This window comes from Rhinolophus sinicus, linkage group LG10, assembly GCF_036562045.2.
Source record: "Rhinolophus sinicus isolate RSC01 linkage group LG10, ASM3656204v1, whole genome shotgun sequence".
NCBI lineage: Eukaryota > Metazoa > Chordata > Mammalia > Chiroptera > Rhinolophidae > Rhinolophus > Rhinolophus sinicus.
Window position 1 is genome coordinate 66,553,488 of NC_133759.1, and position 24,916 is coordinate 66,578,403.

General features: G+C 40.6%; 1 pseudogene; it reads right to left on the bottom strand.

Annotated features, from left to right (window-relative positions):
* Nucleotides 1-21,568: 21,568 nt before the first annotated feature.
* Nucleotides 21,569-22,243, bottom strand: LOC109439380 (chromobox protein homolog 3; annotated as a pseudogene).
* Nucleotides 22,244-24,916: the final 2,673 nt, after the last annotated feature.

The following is a 24,916-nucleotide window of genomic DNA, read 5'->3' on the forward strand; positions in this document are numbered from 1 at the left end:
TTCTGTGTGGTGGTATTCTATGATTTTTCCCTCTGTTTCTTCTTTAATTACACTGTATATTTCAGTTCTGGTTTTTTGTTTTGTTTTGTTTTGCTTTTGAGCGTTTACCATTAAGTTTATGTAAAAGAAAGTTTGATATTTAGAGTATTCCATTTTCTTCAGCATGCTTACTTTCTCTATTCCCATGTTCCAGTTCAGGCCTTTACTCTCCCCCTTTTTATGTTTTGTTTGCCACAAATTGTCTCTGTAGATGATAGTTGAAATAGATCAGAATGGCAGCATGAGGTGAACCTTTGGAAATCTCCCCTGGAATTTATAACTAAGCAAAAAACTATAACTCCACAAAGGACTCCCTGCACAGCAGACAGGCAAGATGAAGAGGCTCACTACTGAATTCACCTAAAGGTGGGCAAATTGCATGAGCAGGGGAGGAGGGAAGGGAGAAGTGCAGAGATGGAGCCGAGCGGGCGCAGGACACAGACCTAGCTCAGTGCTCCGAGCTTACTACATCCTGGAACTACTGAAGCTGCGGGAGAGGGAAGAACTCGGACTGCTAGAGCTCTGCCTATGGCCCACAGGGCTGAGTGGACAGCATATAGCACAGCTGAACCCAAAGCTCACGGCTGAGACCTCGGAGAAAAGACTGAGGGAAGAAGGCTGAAACAGTGGTTTAAGCCCTCACTGTCACAGAGAACGGAAGCCTTAGGCACTGAGACTAGCCGCCCCCTCCCCACCCTCCCAGAGCTTGCCCGCCCCCACCTGTCCGGTGCTGGAAGCGGAACAGTAGCAGTGTCAGATCAAAAGAACAGAATATTTGCAGTTCTGGGAACTGTGGTCCGCAGACACAGATTCGCAGCTCAACTAATTCTGGCAAAGGGGAGGGAAGTGTGGAAGCAGCCCCGGCTGTGGTAGCGGTCGCCACCATTGCCCTCGGCCACCTCTCACAACTCACCCCGCCCCTGTCCCCACCTATCTGGGTGGATCCCTGCAGGAATAAACAGAACTGCTGAAACACACGGGCTCTGAATCTGGTGCAGGAAGAGCTTTGGTACTTCAAAAGCTCTCCGTATCCCCACACGAACGTGGCACCCTATGACCCAGGTGAACTGTTAACAGAGGAGAAACCTGCCTTTAAGGGAATCCCCCCATTGTGTGAGAAGCTGGACTAGTGCAGAGAAAACATAGCACTACCGTGTGAGAGAGAAAAAAAGGCTGCAGTCGGAGACAAAATAAAACACTCTACTAACACGTACTTGTAAGCAAAAGAAAGACCTCTCCTTATCAACCTGTTGCAGAACCCACTCCTGTAGATGTCTAGGAAGAGAAATAATAAATCATTAATTGCCATGAACAACCAAGGCAACAAGACAGGTCAGAAAGAAAATGAAAAGTCTCCAGAAAAGGAACTTAAAGATATGGAAATATGTGACTTAAATGACAGGGAATTCAAGATTGCAGTTCTGAAAAACTTCAATGAGATACAAGAACACACAGAAAGGCAGTTTAATGAACTCAGAAACACAAAGAACAACATGAACATTTTACCAAAGAGATTGAAATTTTAAAAAAGAACCAAATAGAATTTCTGCAAATTAAGAACTTAATAGAAGAAATGAAGAATGAAATAGAATTTACCTTTATGAGTAGATTGCTATGAATATATTTTTCTTAGGAATAGGTACATATAAATAGTTATGAATATTTTAGAATATCAAGAATTTCCTGTTTAATTTTCATTTTATTCTTACATTCAATCTCTCATATAACTGAGTTCCTCCTTCTACATTTTCTCAATGGCTAGCTCCTTAAAATGGGGCCACGAAGACAAAGTAAGTATCAGTCAACAGTGTTAGATGAAATAAGTACATTAGTCAGTTGATTGACTTCTGTGGGGATGAAAACTTGTTTGAAGGAAGGTTAATTTCTCCAACTTCCTAAAGCAATTGTAAAGATGATAGGAACTTTGCTTGCAATAAGAGCAGACTAAATTAATTCCCTTAGCTTTTACCACAAGTTCTTGGAATGAACATTTTATAACTGTTTTGGGTTCATCCTTATTTTGGCTACATCGTCAGGATTTACAACTTTGATGCAAGATTGATTTGCAGCGTATGTTACTATTATGCAAGATTTTAATACTGCAAAGGATTTGCTACTTCATCCTCCATCAAATATGGAGAAAAATGAAGATCTTATATGTTGTGGTCTTTTTTATTTTACAAAAATTATTATTTTTTAGTTTCAGGTGTACAAAGCAATGTAACAATTAGACTGTTACACCCCTGACAAAGTGATAACCTCCCTTCCCCAAGCGAGTACCACTCTGATATCTTATATAGCTGTTACAATACCATTCACTATCTTCCTTACGCTATACTCTACCCCTCTGTGACAACATCTGTGTGTGTGTATTTAATTATAGTTGACACCTAATATTATTCTACTTCAGCTTCAGGTGTATAGCATATTGGTAAGTCATATACACAGTCTATGAAGTGATCCCCCTGATAAGTCCAGTGCCCATCTGGCACCTTACATAATCTTTACAACATTATTGATTATATTCCTCATACTGTATTTCATATCCTCATGACTATATTGTGTCTACTAATTTGCTGTTTCTAATCCCTCCACCTCCTTCCCATTCCCTCCTCCCCTCCATCGAGCAACCAACATTTTTTCCCCTGTATCTCTTGGTCTATTTCTGTTTTGTTTGCTCATTTATTCTGTTCTTTAGATTCCACATTTAATTGAGATCATATGGTATTTGTCTTTCTCAGTCTGATTTATTTAACTTAGCATAATATTTTCAAGGTCAATTCATGTTATTGCAAATGGTAATAATTTCATTCTATTTTATAGCCAAGTAATACTCCATTGCATAAATGTACAACAGTTTCTTTATCCATTTGTCCATTGATGGGTAATTCGGTTGTTTCCGTATCTTGGCTAATGTAAACAGTGCTGCAAGAAACATAGGAGTGCATATATTTTTTTCAAAATAGTGTTTTGGATTTCTTTGTGTAGATACCCTCGAGTGTAATCGATGGGTCCTAAAGGAGTTCCATTTTCAAATTTTGAGGTTCTTCCATACTGTTTTCCATAGTGGCTGCACCAATCTGCAATCCCATCAACAATGCACAGGGTTCTCTTTACTCCACATCCTTGCCAACACTTGTTGTTTGTTGATTTATTGATGATAGCCATTCTGATAGGTTTGAGGTGGTTTCTCATTGTGATTTTTATTTGCATTTCTCTAATGATTAGTGACATTGAGCTTGTTTTCTTATATCTGTCTGTTCACCACATGCATGTCCACTTTAGAGAAATATTTATTCATGTCCTCTGCCCATTTTTGATAGGATATTTTGTTTTTTTGGCATTGAGTTGAGTTTTTAAATAAATTTTGGATGTTAACCCCTTATCAGATGTAGCATTGGCAAATATCTTCTCCCACTCAGTAGAATGCCTTTTTGTTTTATTGATGATTAACTTTGCCGTGAAAATACTTTTCAGTTTGATATTGTCCCAAATGGTCTCTTTTCTTGCTCCTGACTGTGATGGAATACAGCAAGCTATAAGAGAAAACAATGGTAAAAAATGATATCAAGCCATTCATATATGGTATGTTATTAATAGATATTCAGATGATGCTATTAAATAACAGAACACTGAATTTAGAGGAGGAAGGAATTTTCTTTTACTAGTTTTTTGAAAATTTTAAATAAACCTCCTCAAAATGCCTACACAAAAAATACAATTTGTTTCCCAATACTTTGAATAGAATGACCTTATCAGAGCTTCCCATCCATCAGGTGATTCATTGCATACTACTGAGCTGTCAGTGGATCATTTGTAACCTTTCCTAGTTACCCCAGTGAGCTGTAGGAATACAATTATTCTCTATATGTGCCATGATGTGCAGAAGGTAGATAAGACTTGTAATGTGTGTGTATACATATATGTGGGACCCAGTGGTGCAGACTCCCTTGTCACCAGAGCTGGGTATTTCAGGTGTGCCCCTGTGTGCAGTGTGTACCCTCCTCTTGTAGGTGAGACTTGATCACTGCTTACATGTCAATGAGAGAGACTGACTGGCTGTGAGGACTGGCTGTGACTACAGTGGGGGAGCTGTTGCATAGGGGCTGACCCTACAGAGCACAGTATAGTTTAGTGCGGTTCAGCTGCCTGTCAGATCAGCCCTTTAGATTCGTCATCCTTGGAGGTGGCTGCGTAAAGCTCTGGCTCATTTTAAAGCTGGTAACTGGGCCTGCCAGCCCCAGGGCCTTCTGAGGAAGGCCTCACTGCAGACCAAGTTCAGCTGCAGTCTGTGCCCTGCCTGACGGCACCGGGCATGAGCCTCCCATTAATCCGCAGATGGCTGCCACCTGCACTGTACTTGGAGTTGCCTTGAGAGGCCAAGCTCCGAACTGAGGCCAGCTGCCACCAATGCCGGGCTTAGGGCCGCTCAGCCACTGATAAGGGTCATGCTGACGCCAGATGTTGCTTGTTTGGGTTTTGTGAACCTTTGAGAGATTTTAGGAATGTCCATAGCATGAGTCAAAGTAGGTCATTTAAATGGAAAAGCAATTGGAAGCGGCTTGGGTGTGCCTGAAATTTGGGTAGGGCGGGGTTTCACAATCACCAGGCAAATGAATGGCATTAGCCAGTTTGATGAGACTCAGATGGGACGTCTGTGTGTGTCTGCATGCAGGGAGCGGGAGGGAACAACAAACAAATAATGGCTTTCACCTGCTCCTTGGTCCAGGAGAAAGCAGCCCCTTCAGCCTTCATTCGGTAGTCAGACAACTCAGTTCCTCCCCATATGTGCCTTATACCTTCTGAGCTGCTATCCCAGCGCTGGAGCTCAGAGCCAGAGATTCCATTGGTGGGTAAGTCCGTATGTGTTCCCCCTTAAGGAGCGCCTGGCACTGCAGCTGCCCTCTGTCACACTCAGTAATCATCTCCCCTCATTTTCACAGCCAGAAGTTATGGGGACTTCTCTCCAGCACTGGAGCCCTGGGATGGGGACAGGTTGGGACACCTCACTCCTCTGGGGAGGGAACCTCTGCTGCTGAGATATACCTCCCAATTTTTAATGGTCATATGCAGGTGTGGGGACAGCCCATTCTGTGTTTCTGGTCTCTACCCCTCCTAGAAGTCTCAAGGTGGCTTCTTGTGTATGTTTGTAGTGGCAGGGCTTCGGTACAGCTAGACTTCAGATGATTCTCAATAATATTGTTCTTGGATTAGTTGTAATTGATGTTGTGGGGACAGAGCCCCAGAGAGTAGTTTATAGGCTCTCGGCCTCACATGAAGGGGTACTGGCTCGGGCGGTGAATGGCCGTCGGCTGTGGCTGATTGGCCGTCGGCTGTGGCCGGTTAGCTAATGGGCCGCTGGTATAACTGCTGCAACTACGGAGGATTGCTGAGGAGCCGAGCAGAGCCGAAGAGAGCGGAAGAGGAGAGCCGAGAGAGAGGAACAGAGGAGAGAGTGGAGAAGAGTTGTCGGTCCTTGGGTTGGCGGAAAAGCGGACGGCAGGTCGGCGTCCGGTGGGCCCAGCCTCCAGTGAGACCATAGTGGTATGACTCCCCTACCTATGGCTCCGTGGGTGTTCCTTGTTGGCCTCACTGTATCCTGCGTTCTTATGTGGGGAGCGGGACCAGAGACCCCGCAGGCCGCCCCACACGACAAATGGCGCAGAGAGCAGGGTCTCCCGCACGACAAATGGCGCAGCGAGCAAGGTCTCCCGCACGACAATGTGATTCTGAGAGAAGGTGAGCACAGTGTTTACTTGCTCTGCCATTTTGACCAGAAATTCCCAAGCTATGTATCTCTAGAGGAAAGGTGATTTAGTCCTCCAAGGTGAAGAAGATTCTCTCAGTTGTTTTTGAGATAATAAAACCATAAGAGACGATATTCTGCCACAACTTAATGAATATTTTATAGGAGAAAAGTTTCCAGGTTGTGGAGTATGAATCAAGGCAAAAGAGAGAAAAATGCAGCTCCTGAGAACAGGAAGCAGGAGAATGTGTTAAATTATAGCAAAGTAAATGCGAGAACTGAAGATGACATGGAGAGTTTCTCTGCCTGGGAAGGTGAGAGGTTGAGTCATTATTGTAGCTGAGCGTGTTACAAAATAAGCATCTTTGGCTAAACTATGATGGTCACCCTGACATTACTGAGTAGAGTGCCCCTAAATTTGAAAGATAATTAGTAGGCGGAAAAGAGAGATTTTTCACCTCTTTTTCCCTAAAGCTGCACGGGAACCTGGTACAGAAATGTCAGTGAATTCGAGGGGATGGTGGGTCTCTGTCAAATTAACTTTGTGACATCCCACAATATACCACAGCAATTAAAAAAAATATGTCATTGTAGGTGCACTTACAATGCACCTCAGATGACTCAGAGCTTACAAAAAATTGATTTTCCAGGATCATTCGGTGGTATATAAATTACACGTATCAAGTTTTTCTGGTTCTCTAGTTCAAGGACCTGCCTCTTGCTTCCCAGGCATCAGCCACATTTTGTTGGACTGGATCATGCCTGAACTCTCTCTGCAGACATAAATTATGGCTCTAATGGACTCATCAATTCCCTGCTGGAAAGGAACTGAACAGCTACTGAAAACTTTTCATTTTCAATCTTTTAAATGGCTTTTAGGTCTATGCTAATACATTTTGCATCCAAAGTTCATAATTTTTGATTCAAGCACATAATTCTTATTCTGTTTACAATCTCAAGAGTCTTAGCATAAACTGCTATTTTTATCATTCTATACCCAAAAGAAAAATGACCTGCTAGTTTGAATTAAATGTAGTTTCCTTTTTTCAATATTGTAAGAAAAACTTCGTTGCTTGGAAGAACTGGACAAGCTCTTGACCTTTTGTTCAGACACTTAAAATATGTATACAGGAGGGTAAAAACAAACTATAGAGTTCTATGTTTAAACTATTTCCTACTCTAATTCTATGTTAGTGTATGAATAATTTTATGTGTTATAAATTATGCTATAGATAAACATCATAGAAAACATACAGAAAGGTAGATGGTGCAGTGACTGGTGCAACACACAAGATTCAGATAATTCTAGACTCATTTCTGTTCCTTATTGGCTGTGTGACCTTCACTGAGTCATTCAGTCTCTGAATTTTACATTTCTTATCTGTGAATGTGGATACTAATATTTGTCTCCCACATCCTACTGACTGACTTATACCCCACATATTTCTAAAAGTAATATGCAGGAACCCCATGGCATTACTTACATCAATACCTCATTTGGGTCAGGAAATGACTTATAGTGACCAGTGAAAGGTATTTTACTTATAGTTGAAAATATCAGAAATTGAATATCCATGATGAGAGCAGGAATACATCATCCGTATATTGCGTTGTGCACTCACCACCCACAGTCAGTTCTCCTTCCATCACCTTATCTTGCACCCCTCAAAATGCAGGAACTCAGTTCTTAAGACATTTCTGGTATCTTTGGATAGGTCTTTCTTCCTTCCTTTATAGAAAGTCTTCCTTTATATTGACAAAAATCTTGTTGTCACTTGTTTTGGTTCTCCCGTGGACAATGTCCAGAATTAAGGCAACCCCTCCCCCACACAAACGGTGTTTTGTACGTTTAAAGACAGTAACCCTGATGACTCACCTTTATTTTCTGAGATTCCTGCTGGCTTTTGAGTATTATCATTCTGGCAACTTTCCTCTGAATAGTTCCGCTTTACACACACTCTCTCAAGTATGTTGCTCAGAACTGAACATAGTACTACTACAGCTGTGCTGGAGCTACAGAAAGAACAAACAAGCCTGTGTTCTTTCTTGTTCTATTGTCTGTCCATTTCTATTAACATAACCTAAGCTTTTATTGGCTTTTTCTAGTAATTGTAACGTACACCTGACTCAATCATTCAAACAGCATTCATTGAATGTCTACTATGTACTGGAATCTCTTCTAGGCAAATAAAACAGTGAATCTACCAAACAAAAATACATAGAGAAGTATATTTAATGTAAATATTCACTCTTTTGCATGACATTTGTCATTAAACCATTCTCTCCACCTTGAAATATTTTAATTATTTATATGTAAGGAGGACTTTGCATTTTTCTACTTAAGTTTAATCTTGAAGTACATAGTATACTCTTTTAACCTTCTGAGATTTTTGTGGAATTTCGATTCCATTATCCAATGCATTTACAATGACTTGTCTGTGTGAGCAAAAGTGATAAAATGTGTACCTTTTTTCACATTAGGGATTAAAATGCTGAACGGGAAAAGGCTGAAGACAGAGCCGTGTGGCATTGACTACAGAACTCAAGACAGATGCAGAACACATTATTCTGTACCCTTTGGGTGTGAACAATTAACTATATATTTGTCCTCTTGATTGAACCTTCATCCAACTTATGTTCTTGCCGTGTGTGTGTGTGTGTGTGTGTGTGTGTGTGTGAGAGAGAGAGAGAGAGAGAGAGAGAGAGAGAGAGAGCATGAGAGAGAAGAAAGGATATCAGAAAAGATTTTGCTAAATGCCTTGCTGAAGACTTGTTAGTCAAGTTTTGAAATAAATTCACGTGAGTCACGATGTTCTGTGCTTGTCGCCGCTCAGAGCAGATGGGTCAAGAGGATAAAGGACATGAGGAAGCTCTTCTGTTCCTCGTCTCTAGGCTAAACATAAGCTAATCTAACTACAGTTGCTGACTCCTGAAAGGAGAAAGATCAGTCAGCCTATTGCCCAAGGGACTAACCAGCTCAGCTTTAATGTAGCTACAGCTGGCATCTAACATTAAACCAGGTCGGTGAAGCACAGGGAGTGAGATGAAATCCAAGAAGAGGTCAGTTCTTGGGAGTCACAGACATGGGCTGAGGCCACTTTGATTCTCTATAGAGACATGGGTTGTGGCCACTTTGATTCTCTATAGAGACATGGGTTGTAGTCACTTTGATTCTCCATGGAGTTCTCTAACCTGGAAGAAGGGATGGTATGAGTGAAAATGTAAGTGGACTTGCTACCTATTTTTGTGTTTGGGGCAGGGATATGGTCTTATTGGGGTGCACAGAAGGTCAGCAGTCAAAACTAAGAAGCTATGCCATAGGAAGAAGCATGAAAATGTAGCCTAGCTCAACTCAGAAGCTAAGAGGGAAGATAGATAAAGTGGAGCGTTGCTCCTCAGTGAGCTGGAAAGGACTGGCAAAAGGAGACTTGGGACACAATGTGAGTTTGGTTTTAAGATCCAAAGTCTTAAAGTGTGGGTCTAAGGATTTCAGTTTGATATAATAATTATTAAGGTCAAGAAGAATGAATCCTAGCTCCATCCTTGATGCAGTAGGAAAGACATAAAGGTAAATATATTACTATAACATGCTGTAAGTGTTATAAAAATTATGTAGGGAGCACCTAATACTGTTACAATAAGATTAGATCAGGAACAAGGTGACCTGGGAGAGGAAGGTGATGATCAGATAATATCTGTTTAAGGCAGATGGGGACAAAGTTTTGAGGGATCAAGATGGAGTATCTTTTGGCAAGCAGACAAATTATTGAGCACCAAGCATATATCAGGCACTGTATTGAGCCCTGAAAACTGTAGTGATGAATAACATTATGTACCTCTACTCAGGGAGTTTACAATCAAGCAAAAAAGTAACCTAGGAATGTTGTGGTTAGGGAGAAAGATGAATGGGGAAAGGGATGGGGTTAGGCCACAGATGGACCTGTCATGGAAGCTGAGTTTTAATCTACAGACAACAGAGAGCTATGAAAATATTTTTTAATAGAAGTGGAATAGGGCAAAATTTATATTATAAAAACATAATTTCTGATAGTGCAGAAGATAAAGTAAAGGGGAAAAGGGTCTGATGGAATTTTGACTATGTCTTAAATCTTTGTATTCTCAACAATTTGAGAAATAAGCAGTGATTTGGGGGAAAGACTGGGCATGGAAATGAGTCAGCTCTTATTCATTTGGAAGAATGGTGAACATGATTCATAAGAAATAAAATCTTTGACAAAGTAACTTAAAATAAACAAACAAATAATCTAATATCTCACACAATTTCTGCAGGTCAGGGATATGAGAGAGGCTTAGCTGGAGGGATCTGGGTCAGGGTCTTTGTGAAGTTGCAGGAAAAATGTTGGCCAGAGCTTCAGTCATGGTAAGGCCTGACTGGGGGTGAAGAATCAATTTTGAAGAAGGATTAAGCACACATCTTTTAATTAGAGGCCTCAGTTTCTAATTGGATGTTGACAGAAGGCTTATTTCCTTAGTTTCTACCACATGGACCACTCCTAACAGTGGCACAGCTGGCCTTCACAAGAGATGAGGGGGAGAGAGAGAGGAATGGCATTCTCTTCAATAATGATAAATAAATGAGGATGACTTTATTCCTATAATACTTTATTTAAAAAAAACACATCCAGCTAGGTTTGCCCTGTGGGGCATAGTTTGTGACCTCTTCTCTGCTTGTATCCCAGTTCTTTGACTTGCTGATCTAGAGCTCTCTCAAAGAAGGAACTAAAGCAAAATGTACACAGTTTGTACTAAGTGACCACAAGCTGGGGCCTGGTGACCTTGGTTTATTTTCCTGAACATTTACACACTCCGCCTCCAGTAATGAGTCGAGCATTTTGCACATTGTTGATGCTGAGCTCACTGGTGGACAGAATCCATCTTTGCCTCTGTTTGGACAATAGACATAATTCCTGCTCATATTCCCCTTTGGGGCATCTATACTGTTTTCAGGAATTGTTGTCAGCAATATGGTATTTCATTTTAAATTCTTGTGGCACCCTAAAATATGGTATCCCTGAGGAGTTGAAGTCATTTATAGATGCTGCATTCTCTCTTATAATCTCGTTTCTCATCATGAACTTCAATTCATTTTTTTTTTCAGTATTCCCTTTCCTCAGCTTCTCCCTGTCAAATTTATATTCAAAGATGTGTTGGCTGAAGCTCTGTGTTCTGTTGATCATCCATCAGTATTCCACTCTTCTCAGCAGCACCAACAAGACTCAGGTAACACATCCCCCACCAGTTACTGGCCCTTTCCTCTGCTCTCCTTAATAGCCCAGTTTCCTTCCTTCCTTCCTTCCTTCCTTCCTTCCTTCCTTCCTTCCTTCCTTCCTTCCTTCCTTCCTTCCTATTTTCCCTTCCTTCCTATATTTTCCCTTCCTTCCTATATTTTCCCTTCCTTCCTATATTTTCCCTTCCTTCCTATATTTTCCCTTCCTTCCTATTTTCCCTTCCTTCCTATTTTCCCTTCCTTCCTATTTTCCCTTCCTTCCTATTTTCCCTTCCTTCCTATTTTCCCTTCCTTCCTTCCTTTCTTTTTTTCTTTCTTTTTAAATTAAATTTTATTCAGGTCACAATTTTGAGTAAAGTCACATAGATTTCAGGTGTATAATTCTGTAATACTTTATATATATCTAACATTGTGTGTTCACGACCCAGAGTAAGTTCTCTTTCCATCACCATATATTAGGCCCCGTTTACCCTCTCCTAGAGCCCCTCTGCCCGCTCACTCTCTGGTAACCCCTGAACTATTGTCTATGTCTTTGAGTTTTGTTTTTTTGTTTGTCTTGTTCTTTTGCTGTTTTCAATTTTATATACCACATATCAGTGAAATCATATGGTTCTCTACTTTTTCTGTCTGACTTATTTCACTTAACGTTATAATCTCAACATCCTTCCATGTTGTCACAAATGGTACCATTTCATCTTTTCTTACTACAGAATAGTATTCCATTGTGTATATATACCACAACTTCTTTATCCATTCATCTATCGAAGGACATTTTGGTTGTTGCCATGTCTTGGCCATCGTAAATAAAGCTGCAATGAACATTGGAGCACACATGTCTTTATGTATAAATGATTTCAGATTTTTTGGGTAGATACCCAGGAGAGGAATTGCTGGGTCATATAGTAATTCTATTCATAATTTTTTGAGGAACCTCCACACTGCCTTCCATAATGGCTACACCAGTCTGCATTCCCACCAACAGTGTATGAGGGTTCCTTTTTCTCCACAGCCTCTCCAACACTTGTTACTATTTGTCTTGTTGATGATAGCCGTTCTACCTGGGGTGAGGTGATATCTCAGTGTGGTTTTGATTTGCATTTCTCTGATGATTGGTGATGTTGAGCATTTTTTCATATGTATGTTTGCCATTTGTATGTCCTCCTTAGAGAAATGTCTCTTCAGGTCCTCTGCCCATTTTTCAATTGGTTTGTTTGTGGATTGTTTGCTTTTTTGTTGTTGAGTTGTATGAGTTCCTTATATATTTTGCATATTAGCCCCTTCTTGGAGGCACTGTTTACACAATCTTTTCCATTCTGTTGGTTGCCTCTCTATTTTGTCGATGGTTTTTTTTTGCTGTGCAGAAGCTTTTAAGTTTGATATAGTCCCATTCATTTATTTTAGCTTGCATTTCCCTTGCCTTTGGCGTCAAATTCATGAAATGCTCTTTGAACCCAAGGTCCGTAAGTTTAGTACCTATGTTTTCTTCTATGCAGTTTATTTTTTCATGTCTTGTGTATACGTCTTTGATCTACTTTGAATTAAGTTTGGTACATAGTGATAGATAGCAGCCCAGTTTCATCCTTTTGCATGTACGTGGCTTTCCAATTATGCCAGCATCATTTATTGAAGAGGCTGGCTTTTCTCCATTGTATGTTTTTTGCTTCTTTGTCAAAATTATCTGTCCATATTTATGTGGGTTTATTTCTGGGTTCTCTATTCTTTTCCATTGACCAATGTTTGTTTTTCCGCCAATTCCATGCTGTTTTGATTATTGTTGCCCTGTTAGTACAAGCTAAAATCCGGGAGTGTCATGGTTCCAGCATTGTTCTTTTCTCTTAACATTGCTTTGGCTATTCAGGGTCTTTTCTGGCTCCATACAAATCTGATGATCTTTTTGGTTCTATTTCTTTAAAAAATGCTATTGAGATTTAGATGGGGATGGCATTAAATCTGTATACTGCTTTGGGTAATATGGACATTTTAACTAGGTTGGTGCTTCCTATCCATGAGCACAGAAAGTCTTTCCATTTCTTCATGTCTTCTTCAATTACTTTTATTTATTTATTTATTTATTTATTTATTTATTTATTTATTTTTAAAGTTTATTGGGGTGACAGTTGTTAGTAAAATTACATAGATTTCAGGTATACAATTCTTTATTACGTCATCTATAAATCACATTGTGTGTTCACCATTGAGACAGTTCTCCTTCCATCACCATATATTTTATCCCCTTTACCCTCATCTATCACCCCCCGCCCCCCTCACCCTTTGGTAACTACTAAATTGTTGTGTATGTCTATGTGGTTTTTTTTCTCATTTGTTTGTCTTCTTTTGCTGTTTTAGGTTTATATACCACATGTCAGTGAAATCATATGGTTCTCTACTTTTTCGGTCTGACTTATTTTGCTTAGCATTATGAACTCAAGATCCATCCATGTTGTCACAAATGCTCCTATTTCATCTTTTCTTACCGCTGAATAGTATTCCATTGTGTATATATACCACGACTTCTTTATCCATTCATCTATCGAAGGACATTTTGGTTGTTTCCATGTCTTGGCAACCATAAGTAAAGCTGCAAAGAACATTGGAGCACACTTGTCTTTATGGAGAAATGTTTTCAGATTTTTGGGATAGATATCCAGGAGAGGGATTGCTTAGTCAAATGGTAATTCTATTCAAAAATTTTTGAGGAACCTCCACACTGCCTTCCATAGCGGCTGCACCAGTCTGCATTCCCACCAAGAGTGTATGAGGGTTCCTTTTTCTCCACAGCCTCTCCAACACTTGTTACCATTTGTCTTGTTGATGATAGTCATTCTAACTGGGGTGAGGTGATATCTCAGTGGTTTTGATTTGCATTTCTCTGATGATTAGTGATGTTGAGCATTTTTTCATATGCCTGTTTGTCATTTGTATGTCCTCCTTGGAGAAATGTCTCTTCAGATCCTCTGCCCATTATTCAATTGGGTTGTTTGTTTTTTTGTTGTTGAGTTGCATGAGTTCCTTGTATATTTTGTTATTAGCCCCTTATCAGAGGTGCTGTTTGCAAAAACTCTTCTCCCATTTAGCTGGTGCCTCTTTATTTTGTCAATGGTTTCTTTTGCTGTGCAGAAGCTTTTAAGTTTCATATAGTCCCATTCATTTATTATAGCTTTACTTCCTTTGCATTTGGAGTCAAATTCATAAAATGCTCTTTCAACCTAAGGTCTATAAGATTAGTACCTATGTTTTCTTCTATGCAGTTTATTGTTTCAGGTCTTATGCTTAAGTCTTTGAGGCATTTTGAATTAATTTTGGTACATTATGACAGATAGCAATCCAGTTTCATTCTTTTACAAGTGGGTTTCTAATTCTGCCAGCACCATTTATTGAAGAGGCTTTCTTTTCTCCATTGTATGTTTTTGGCATCTTTGTCAAAAATTATCTGTCTGTATTTATGTGGTTTCATTTCTTGGATCTCAAGTCTATTCCTTTGTTTATGTGTCTGTTTTTCTGTCAATACCATGCTGTTTTGATTATTGTTGCCCTGCAGTACAAGCTAAAGTCAGGGAGTGTGATACCTCCAGCATTATTCTTTTTTCTTAAGATTGCTTTGGCTGCTCGGGATCTTTTCTGGTTCCAAACAAATCTGATGATTTTTTGTTCTATTTCTTTTTAAAATGTCTTTGGGATTTTGATGGGGATTGCATTAAATCTGTGTATTGCATTGGGTAATATGGCCATTTTAACTATGTTGATTCTTTCTATCCATGCGCATGGAATGTCTTTCCATTTCTTTGTATCTTGTTCAATTTCTTTTAAAAATGTCTTATAGTTTTTGGGACATAGGTCTTTCACATCCATGGTTACATATATTCCTAGGTATTTTATTTTTTATGTTTCAATTGCAAAAGGAATTGTTTTTTTGTTTTTTTCGTTTGTTTGTTACTTTTTCTGAGATCATTGTTGGTATATAGGAATGCAATGGAGTATTGTACTTTCATTTTGTAGCCGGCAACTATACTGTATTTGTTGTTTGTTTCTAATATTTTTGGTGACCTGGGCGACGTTCTGTGAAAGGGTTTGAAAGTGGTGTCAGGAGACTCATAGCCCTGCTCTTCTTGTTGATGTCCCCACAGAGATGTTCAGTGACACTGAGTTGAAAAAGGGAAACGGGCCTTTGTTTGCATTTGAGAGTGTATGTGTGGCAGGAGAGATAGATTATTGGGGGTTATCTGAATATCTGGAGAAAGTAAAAAAAGGGTGTATGTGCCTGTTCATTTGGTGTTCAGGCAGGTGTATGAGGAAGATGATGAATTAGGTAAAGTGTCTGGAGGAGATGAGGGGTAATTCTAGGGAAAAGTTCAGAAGAGGGAAGAGGAATACTATGAAGAAAACCATAAGGGCTTATGTCTTCTCTGGGGTTGAGAATACAGGTGATGGAATCAAGAAAAGCTCTAAAATGAACCTGTGGAAGTTAAGGGCAAATGTAGAGATAACTGAGATAAATTGGGGGGAGTGTAGGAGCCAGGAGTGAGGTTAGAGTTGTTTGTTTCATGAAGCAAGGACAGGGGCAGGGGGAGGGATCACCATTCGTGAGTCTCGCTTTTTCTCCATGGGGATCTTGTAAGTCGAAGCAAGATGGGGCTCAGGACTGAGGTGCCATGTCATGGAGCATGGGTGGTCATGTGGAGTGGCAGGACAGATTGTTCAGCTGTTTTAACAGCCAGGACAAGTGAAACTAGGATGGGTGACCCAGCAGTTGGCTGCATTGGGGGAGGTAAGAAGGTGCTTGCAGGGCCATTTCCACATTTGTTCTAAGTCTGAGAGGTGGAGGCATTTGAGATGGACCCAGTCTCCTGGGGTTTAGGGAATGTGAGAGAAACTGAGGAAGTCTGGTGCGGTCTGGGAAGAATGCAGTGGGAATACTCCCTATGGATCCGTAGAATGAGGCTGAGGGCTAGGAGGTAGTCTCTCATTGGTGAGCTATTCGGAGGGAGGTGGTCTGGAAGGAAGGGTCTGACATACGTGAGCTCGAAAGGACTAAGGAAGGTGGAGGCCCAACGTGTGATATTGAGATAATTTTGAAGATAACAATGGCCAAGATGGACATATGGATGGAAGTAAGATGGACACCATGGTAGACAACTGAGGGGGTAGAGAGTTGTGCCTTGTGTGGGGATAGCAGTTAGCCATTGTTACTGTGGGACGCAAGAAGGGTAGCGATACAGCAGAGAGAGAAAGTGAGACAGACTGCATAAATGGAGATTATGTACATCATGTAGGGGAAAATTGGGAGAGAGGCTAGGTCAGCCGCTAAGTCCTGGATGAAAACGAGGGCTGTACCTATTCCCTTGGGAAAGACTGCTGTCTTTGAGGTCTAGGACAGTGAAGTGAGCAGGTTCGGGGGTGGGGACTGAGGACATGAGAAAGAAGGATATAGGTGTTGGTTTGGAAATGAGGATGGATTGCAGAACTAGATCTCGACAGGACAGAAGTGTGTAGCCATAGAAGGGGTAGAGGTGGTCCAAACAACTGGATCAACAAGGTATGGCTGTAAGAGGAACTCTATCAGAGTGTCAGAGGAGGAGAGTGAAGGAGAAGGATGGGTCCTGGGTTGGGCAGACAAAAATGAAAGAAGACTCTGAATCGGAGAGTGGGACACTAGGGGATACAGGAAATGAGTGGTAATGCCGAGTTATGAAGTGAGCCATTTAGGGCTGGTATAGTTAGACATTGTGAGATAAGGCCATCAATCACATCAATGGAGATATGGGAGAAATGAGTAGCCCCAGAAAATTCACGGAGTAAACAGAAGGTAGCCTGCGCATATATATTAAGAAAGAGATTGGCTCTCTCGCCATGTGAGGTGTAAACTTGGGCTCCACCGTTGTGATGCATGATGGCATTGGGGTCCTGGGCTCTGTCTGTCCTCTGTGTCAAAGCTACGATGGCAAGGGAGGTAGGATGAGGTCAGATCCTCTCGAAGAATGGGGGATGCTGAAACGCTGGGTCCCAAAAATGTGAGTGGCCTCATCTATGGACTGAACTAAGTTAGTGGCCTTGAGCGGGAACTTAAATTCTGACCCCAGGGGGAGAAAATGGTTATGGACACCATAACAGGGATGGGCTGGAAGGCTTGCACAAGAGTCATCTGTAGCTTCAATAGACTCAATTTTGGAAGAGATAAACTTGACCAGAATGTTAAAAGGGCAAGGTCCAAATAGGATTAGACCAAGGATAATGAGAAGCGGAACGAGTAAAGGTGAGAGAAGGGACTAAACTAGGGTCCCTAAGAGTGAGAAGGGCATCTCAGGTGGTTGTAAGTAAGAGGAAACCTGGAGCTCTTATGATAAATGTATTAAGAGGAGCTGCAGGAGCCTGGGGTTAGTTATGAGCAGTTATCAGTCCTGGCAGAGTGACATGTCTGTCCATTCGAAAAGAAGCTTAAGGTCTAAAATCGACTCACAGGAACAGAAGCAATAGTGTTTGTTTTGTTTTTTTCTTTTCTGGGGAGTGCTGTGGAGACTTTTAATCAAACAGGGAGGGTTGAGCTCAAAGAGTAAAGAAGGCCTGGACATAGGGAATTTGTGGCCATTTTCCCTTGTGGTGACAGACGTCAGACAGGGGTCAGGCAGTGTTGTAGTAAAAGATGAGTCACGTGGTTCGGATCTCCTGTAAGTTGAGCCTGAGGGCGTGTAAGTTGTGGAGGAGACAACCAAGGGATGTAGATTTCACATGGACCGAATGTGAGGTCCCATGGTCCCAATAGATGGAGTAAGAAAGGTGAGGAGGGAGCCTCCTGTTAAGGGGAGAATAAGAGGTTGAGGGGTCCCAAATCCAGGTGTGCAACCCCCATGAACACGAGTATGAGACATCACTCTCATTTGGGCGTCCACAAAACTGGGAGCATCTGGGCACCTGAGGCAAGAGGAACCTTCTGGCCTAGCACCAGGATCTTCGTGGAACCCTAGAACAATGAGAGACAGAAGGTCCGAGACACAAATAGGAGGTTTCACTCACCCTTGCTGACATCCCAGAAAACAGCAGGCAGGAATTTGGCCTGCTGTTGTCTGGGAGGTCAGCAAGGGAAGGGAGAAAGTCCTGAATGCGTTCTTACGGCAGGTCCGGAGGGAAGCCGGAGAATGGATCAAGCCTGGGGGAAGGGAGAAGACAAAGAGCAGGGGTGATCTTGCATTCTCTGGCCTAAACCCTCCCCGGGTTTTGGCACCAAATGATAGGTCGGCCAGTAAAGGAACAGGCATGGTCTCTCAAGTTAAGAAATTTTCATTGCAAGAGAGCAATTGTTTATCGGGATGAGTAAAAGATGGCTTGCCCCCGGGCGGCATGTCTAAAGGATAGATGCAGGCCCAGAGGAGGGAGAGAGGAGGGTTTTATAGGGGCCGTGCTGACAGGGTAGCCTAGTTTGACAAAAATATTGATTGACTTCAAGCCAGTAGCTGTTTTGTGGCATTTTGTGATATTGCAAGTTTGGCTCTGTCTGCAAGTGCAGGGCAGTGGACATGGCTCTGTCTTTAAGTCAAGGTCTCTGAGACCAAACATGGTTCAGAGACCTAACATGAAGTCAAGGTCTGTAACATTCGGAGACCTACCATTCCTGCCTTGTTTGTTATTAAAAATGAGAGGGGCTGTCGTTTCTCTCTTCCTTAGCTGCTTCAAGCAGAACGGGGGTGGCCCAAGGTGGGGGGCATTATGGGATGGGATGGTAATGTTGTAGGTGAAGCATTTCATGGGCAGCTCCATTTGTGAACACCTGGAGTCGTCTCTGGAGGAATTGGGAGAAAAGGCGGAGGAGGCGGGGACCAAATCTAGGACCCAAAATGATGATTAGAGGCCCTGAGAGGGTGGGAGCATGGACCTCATTTTCTTATACACTAGGAGCTCCACTGGTTCTTGTGGCAGTCTCTGTGTTCCTCAGCCTGAGCGAGGTCCTGTGACAGGGTTTGAAAGCAGTGTAAGGAGACTCTTAGCCCTGCTCTTCCTGTTGCTGTCCCCACAGAGATGTTCAGTGACACTAAGAGCGGAATAAGAGAGACGGGCCTTTGTTGGAGTTTGAGAGTGTATGTGGTATGGTAGAGATTGATTATTTGGGGGTGATCTGAATATCTGGAGAAAGGAAAAACGAGATTGTCTGTGCCTGTCCATTTGATGGGGAGGCAGGTGTATGTGAAAGATGATGAATGAGGTAGAGTATCTGGAGGAGATGAGGGGTCATTCTAGGGAAAATTTCATGAGAGGGAGGAGTAATACTATGAAGAAAACCATGAGGGCTTATGTCTTCTCTGGGGTACATTTATAAAAACACAAAGTAGAATAATGGTAGCCAGGGGATAGGGGAAGGAATGGAGTTACTGTGAATGGCAACAGGGTTTCATTTCGGAGTGATGATAATGTTCTGGAATTTCACAGTGGTGGTATTTGCACAACTGTGTGAATCCTGGAGTCCCCTTTATCCATGTTTTCTCACTTTCCATGGTCAACTTTGGTCCAAAATTATTGCATGGAAAATTCCATTAAATAAATTGTAAGTTTTAAAATGCACAATGTTCTGAGAAGCATGATGACATCCTGTGACATTACATACTTTTCTATCCAGGACATAAATCATGCCTTTCTCCAATGTACACACACTATATATTATCCCTGCATATTAGTGGTAATGAAGAATAACATAGCTACTAATTAATCAACTCTAGTACCATTTCCTTGATGCATAACGAGCGGCAATAGTTTTACTATTGCTTTTGCAAATCTAGTGCAATAATGCAAATAATAGGTGAAATCCAGCAGATGTCTTAAATTTCAGATTATCAGTGATGACTGTAAAATTCTTTCAACCTTTCTGTATGGGTGAAATTTTTCATAATAACTTATTGGAGGGGGATATAGTAGGCAGCAGGACAGATGTGGACTATGCTCTATTGTTTGCCAACTCCTGGTGAATTACGCTAGGCCAATACATCACTGTCTTGTTCTTACAGCATTACGGTGAACCTTGACAAGTAGTAGGTCAAAACACTTTTTATTGTTCTTCAAAGTGGTCTCGGTTATTTTCATTCCTTTGGTCTTGCATGCACGTTTTAGACTCTGATTACCCACTTCCACATATACCACCCTTTATGTATATTGTGGTTTGTCTGTTAGGAGGTATCTCCGTGTGCCAAGCAAGCACGGTGTCTTCATTATCCAATAACTACCCTCTCCCCTTCCTCTTTGCTAAAAGATGACTATGTCTTTACTTATTGGTTGGTGATAAATTTATGACACCTGCCCATTTGTGATTCACTGGATAAATGTTGATTTCTTCATTGATTCATTCAACACTTGAGAAATATTTCTTTTTTTTTAATATAAAACTATTTATTGACCACTGTTTACCAGTATTTACAATAAAGTAAACAATATACAGCTGGATACCATTCTGATTACTACAGTTATTGTTTTTCCTGGCTTCTGCTGCACCAGTAATCCAAATACTTAGATTACGCCTACAAGTAAGGAATGAGCTGCGATAAAGAAAAAACATGCAGGTCAAAAAGAGTTTAGATCATAAAAGTTTGTTCACCCATTTATTCCAGCAGGTCCTAAACTGCCAATTCTCTAACCTTCATTCCATGAACGAAGTCTTACACATTCCATGAATACTGACCCTTTAGTCAATACAGCAGAAGGATTTCAACTTCTTGTAAAGGAGTAAGTCTTGTTCGCCTAATTAAAACACACCAGGATTTGCCTAGTTTTCTCATTTGGGTGGGATGGTTGTTGGTAGTTACAAAATTTTCCTTTAAGGGGTTTTGCAAATAAACTTGCGTTTATATGACTGTAGATATGAAGTCTGATATGGCTGCTTTTAAATTGTCTAATTTTAACTGCTTACATTTTATTTGAATTGCCCAATTAGTTACAAATTATCTATGTAATTTCAAAGGTTAAAGCTTCAGGAAAAATTTCAATTTCACTTGAAGTGTTTCTAAGGTTGCTGAAAATAATGGCGTCCCAGAAACATGGGCTCATCCATGGTTGTGAAATGCTTTTTATTGCAGTAAATGTTAAAAAAAAGAAAGAAAACCATTTCTATGTATACACACCCCCAATCCCCTAAATAAACAAAAAAACCCAGAATGATCCTTAGGCATATATTAGTTAAACACAAATTCTGACTGAGTAATGACAGTGGAGATTTCCCCCAACATTTAGAAAAGCTGTTATTTAACGCAGAGGAAAAAATATACCATGGCATCAAATGTGTTTTTCTGATAAAGGAAGCAACTACAGAAAGCTTCTGTTCAAAGTAATCAGTGCTATAGATGCAAAATGACCCCCCCATGAGTTCCCCAATACTACTTCAAAACAAACATATCAAATTTGATTTTCATTAGAATGTTATTTCTTCATGCTAATAAATAAAAAAAACCAAGACTGAGATTTTATATATATATATGTGTGTGTGTGTATATATATATATATATATATATACACACACACACATACACACACACACATAAATATATATATAAAGCAATGCAAATAATTATTGGGCTTCGTCTTCTGGACAAGAATGCCAAGTTAGTCTCTCTTCATAAAAAGCAATTACAATTTGAGGACACTTCATATTTGCCTCTTTTGCCAGCACCAAATCTCCCTCATATGAATCTTTTCATTTCATGAGAAACATTAATTCTCCACTGCTATCTGTGGCACGAATTATTTGTTCAGGATCAAGACCTCTGGCAAAGCCTCTTGGTTTATCAGCAGCATCTCTTTTCTTCTTTGATTTGCTGTCTTCAGATTCACTGTCAGATAAAGACTTTCTTTTTGTACCATCTTTTTCTTTACCAGCTTTTTGAGAATTAAGAAATGCTTCAATTAACTCTGGACAACCTAATTTTTTTCAGGTTCCCAAGTATTATCAGCATCTGTGAATCCCTTCCACTTCAGGAAATACTCCACCTTCCCATTCACCACGCGTCGGTCCAGTACTTTTTCCACCACAAATTCTTCACGCTCTGCCTCTTCAACTTTTTTACTTTTCCCATTCTGTTTCTTTCCCATTTTTTGCAGTGTAGTTTTATTGGAGGCCATTTTTTATTGCAGACTTGAAGAGCTATTCACCGCCTCAGAGGTGCTCTGGGTCTCGCATCTGCAGCGTCTCCGGCCCTGCACACCTTCAGCTCGAGCCACATCCCAAGAAATATTTATTGAATGCCAAGTATGAGCTTGCCACGATTATTAGGCACAGAAGATACATCAGTAACTAATGTTCCTTGTGATAAATTCATTGAGGCAGGAGAACACATAATAAATGATGTAAATATTGATTTTTTTAAAGGTAACAAGTACTATGGAAAAAAATAGAAAAAACCAACTAGAGGGGATTGGCAGTGCCAGTGGTGTAGCTGCAATTTTAAATAAAGCAGTGCCTTAGTTTCCTAGGCCTGCTGTAACAACTACCAGAGTGTGGGCTTAAAAAACAAATGTATTGTTTCACAGTTCTGGAGGCTATATGCCCAAAATCAGGGTGTTGGTAGCATTGGTTCCTTCTGAGGGCTGTGAGTGAAGGATGTGTTATAGGCCTGTCTCCTTCACTTGTAGACCTGTCTTCTATCTGTGTCTTCACATCATCTTTACTCTATGTGTGTCTGTGTCCACATTTCCCCTTTTTAAAAAAAAATAAGGACAACAGAGGTATCGGACTGGTGATCTAATGACCTCACTTTAACTTCATGACTTCTGTAAAGACCCTTTCTCCAAAAAAGGCCGCATTCTGGTCCTGAGGGATATCACTTCAAAGCATGAGTTTTGGGAGGACACAATTCAATGCTTAACAGACAGTCAGGGTAGAATTCATTTATTTATAAGGTGATACACCTTAAATCAAATCTTTTTCCATAGGGCTGTGTGATGGGGGAAATTTGCCAAAAAATATCTAAAATGTAATTGTTAGTGGACGTAAAAGCAGTTGGTCTTTCAAACTGTTTGAAGCCCAGAATCTGTGGAATCTCTATTCCCTTGCCATCCATCTCTTAAATTCATCTCATTCTTGGAGTAACGTGCCAACTGCAACCAATAGCTGTTTTTATACATCATTACTTTGTTTTTATCTGATTCCTGTACAGCTGCTGAGACACTAGCAACATAGTTAGTTTGGAACTCAGCTAAGGACAAAGTTAACTAAATCAATTTTTTTCACTTCCTGCCGTGTAACAGGAAAGCCAATGCCATGGGTTTCATCAGCGTGTGCTTAATGAAGGAATGAATGTTAAGAAGGTACTTTGACCCCCCCCCCCCCATGTGCCTATAGTTTTGGACACTGTGATGCTGGGGTTTTTCAATTCCTCAGGCCTGCTCCATTCCTCTTAGTAAACTGCCAAGATCCTTAGCCAGACGTGGAGGCAGCAAGGAATTTCAGAAAATAGTGCAGCCTCTGGATTATGGAGCCAAAGTGATCGGGTTTGTACCCTGGCCCCGCTATTTCTTATTGTGCAACCTGGGACAGGTCATTTTGAGCTCATGAAGTGGAAGTTAATACATATGAACACATTTACCATGAAATTTAAATGAGATGGTGCGTGTAACTCACATGCCACATGACGTTTTAAACATAATTACTTTCTTCCCTTCAAATTCTAATTTCATCTTAGTAACCATTGCATTTTAAGTCATTACATCATTAACACAATGACAGAGGGAGACAGGATAGTATTCGAGGTAGCTCTGAGTGATTTTTGTCTCTGGAAAGAATAACGATGGTAGGGCATATTTACTTTTTCAATTAGAATAACTGATTTTATAAGACTCTATGCCATGTGCCAGGCATTATAGTATTGAGACCAGCCACACACACTAGCTAGTTATTTTTTAATTGAAGGTCCACCATTCCTAGCTATGTGAATTTGGGCAAATTACTTAAAAATTCCAAACTCTAGTTCCCTTAACTAGAGGGGGGAGAATACTGTGTTCCTCGTAGGGTTATAGATAGAAATAACCTAATGCAGTAAAGGACTCAGCAGATGGGGTACCTCATAGTCAACTGTCTGCAGTTTTTAAAACCAGCAATGATGAGTATAACTTGTTAGCATTCACTTGGAGCTGAAGATTTGTTTCCCCAAAATCCCTGGTTTTCTGAGTATTTCTTAAAATCAGCTTTACTGAGGTACAATTTACAGAGAGCAAACTGGGTCCATTTAAAGTGTTTAGCAAATGAATATTCACATAACCACCACCATCAACAGACAGATCGCTCCCAGTGGTTCCATGGTGGTCCTGTTTGCAGTCCATTGCTCTCCCATCCCCAGCCTCAGACAACCACGGACTTATCTGCTGTCATGATACATCGTGTTTTAGAATGGTATATCCGGGAGTCACAGAGTGTGTACTCTTGTGTGTCTGACTTCTTTGACTTAGAATGCTTTTGAGATTTAACCATGCAGTCGAGTAATCTTAGTTTGTTACATTTTATTGCTGAGTAGAATTCCATTGTATGGCGATATCCCAATTGTTTATCCAGTCATATGTTGTGAGTTATTATACATGACATCTGTTCTTTACACGGACATAGGTTTTCAATTCAAGAAATGGACTTGATGAATCATATGATAACTGTAGGTTTAACATTTTTAAAGACATGCCAAACTGTTTTCCATAGAGGCTGCACTATTTCATAATCCCATCAGCCGTGGATGAGGTTTCTCCCGTAGTCATCAATTATTACATTTTTTATATTAGTTGTGCTACTGGCTGTGAATGAAGTACTATCTACTTGGGGTTTTCATTTGCATTTCCCTAGTGACTAATGAATGCTGAGCCTCTTTACATGGCTTTCATGGACAGTCAGTCCTATATATTCTTTTCAGTGAAGCGTGTGGTAAAATATTTTG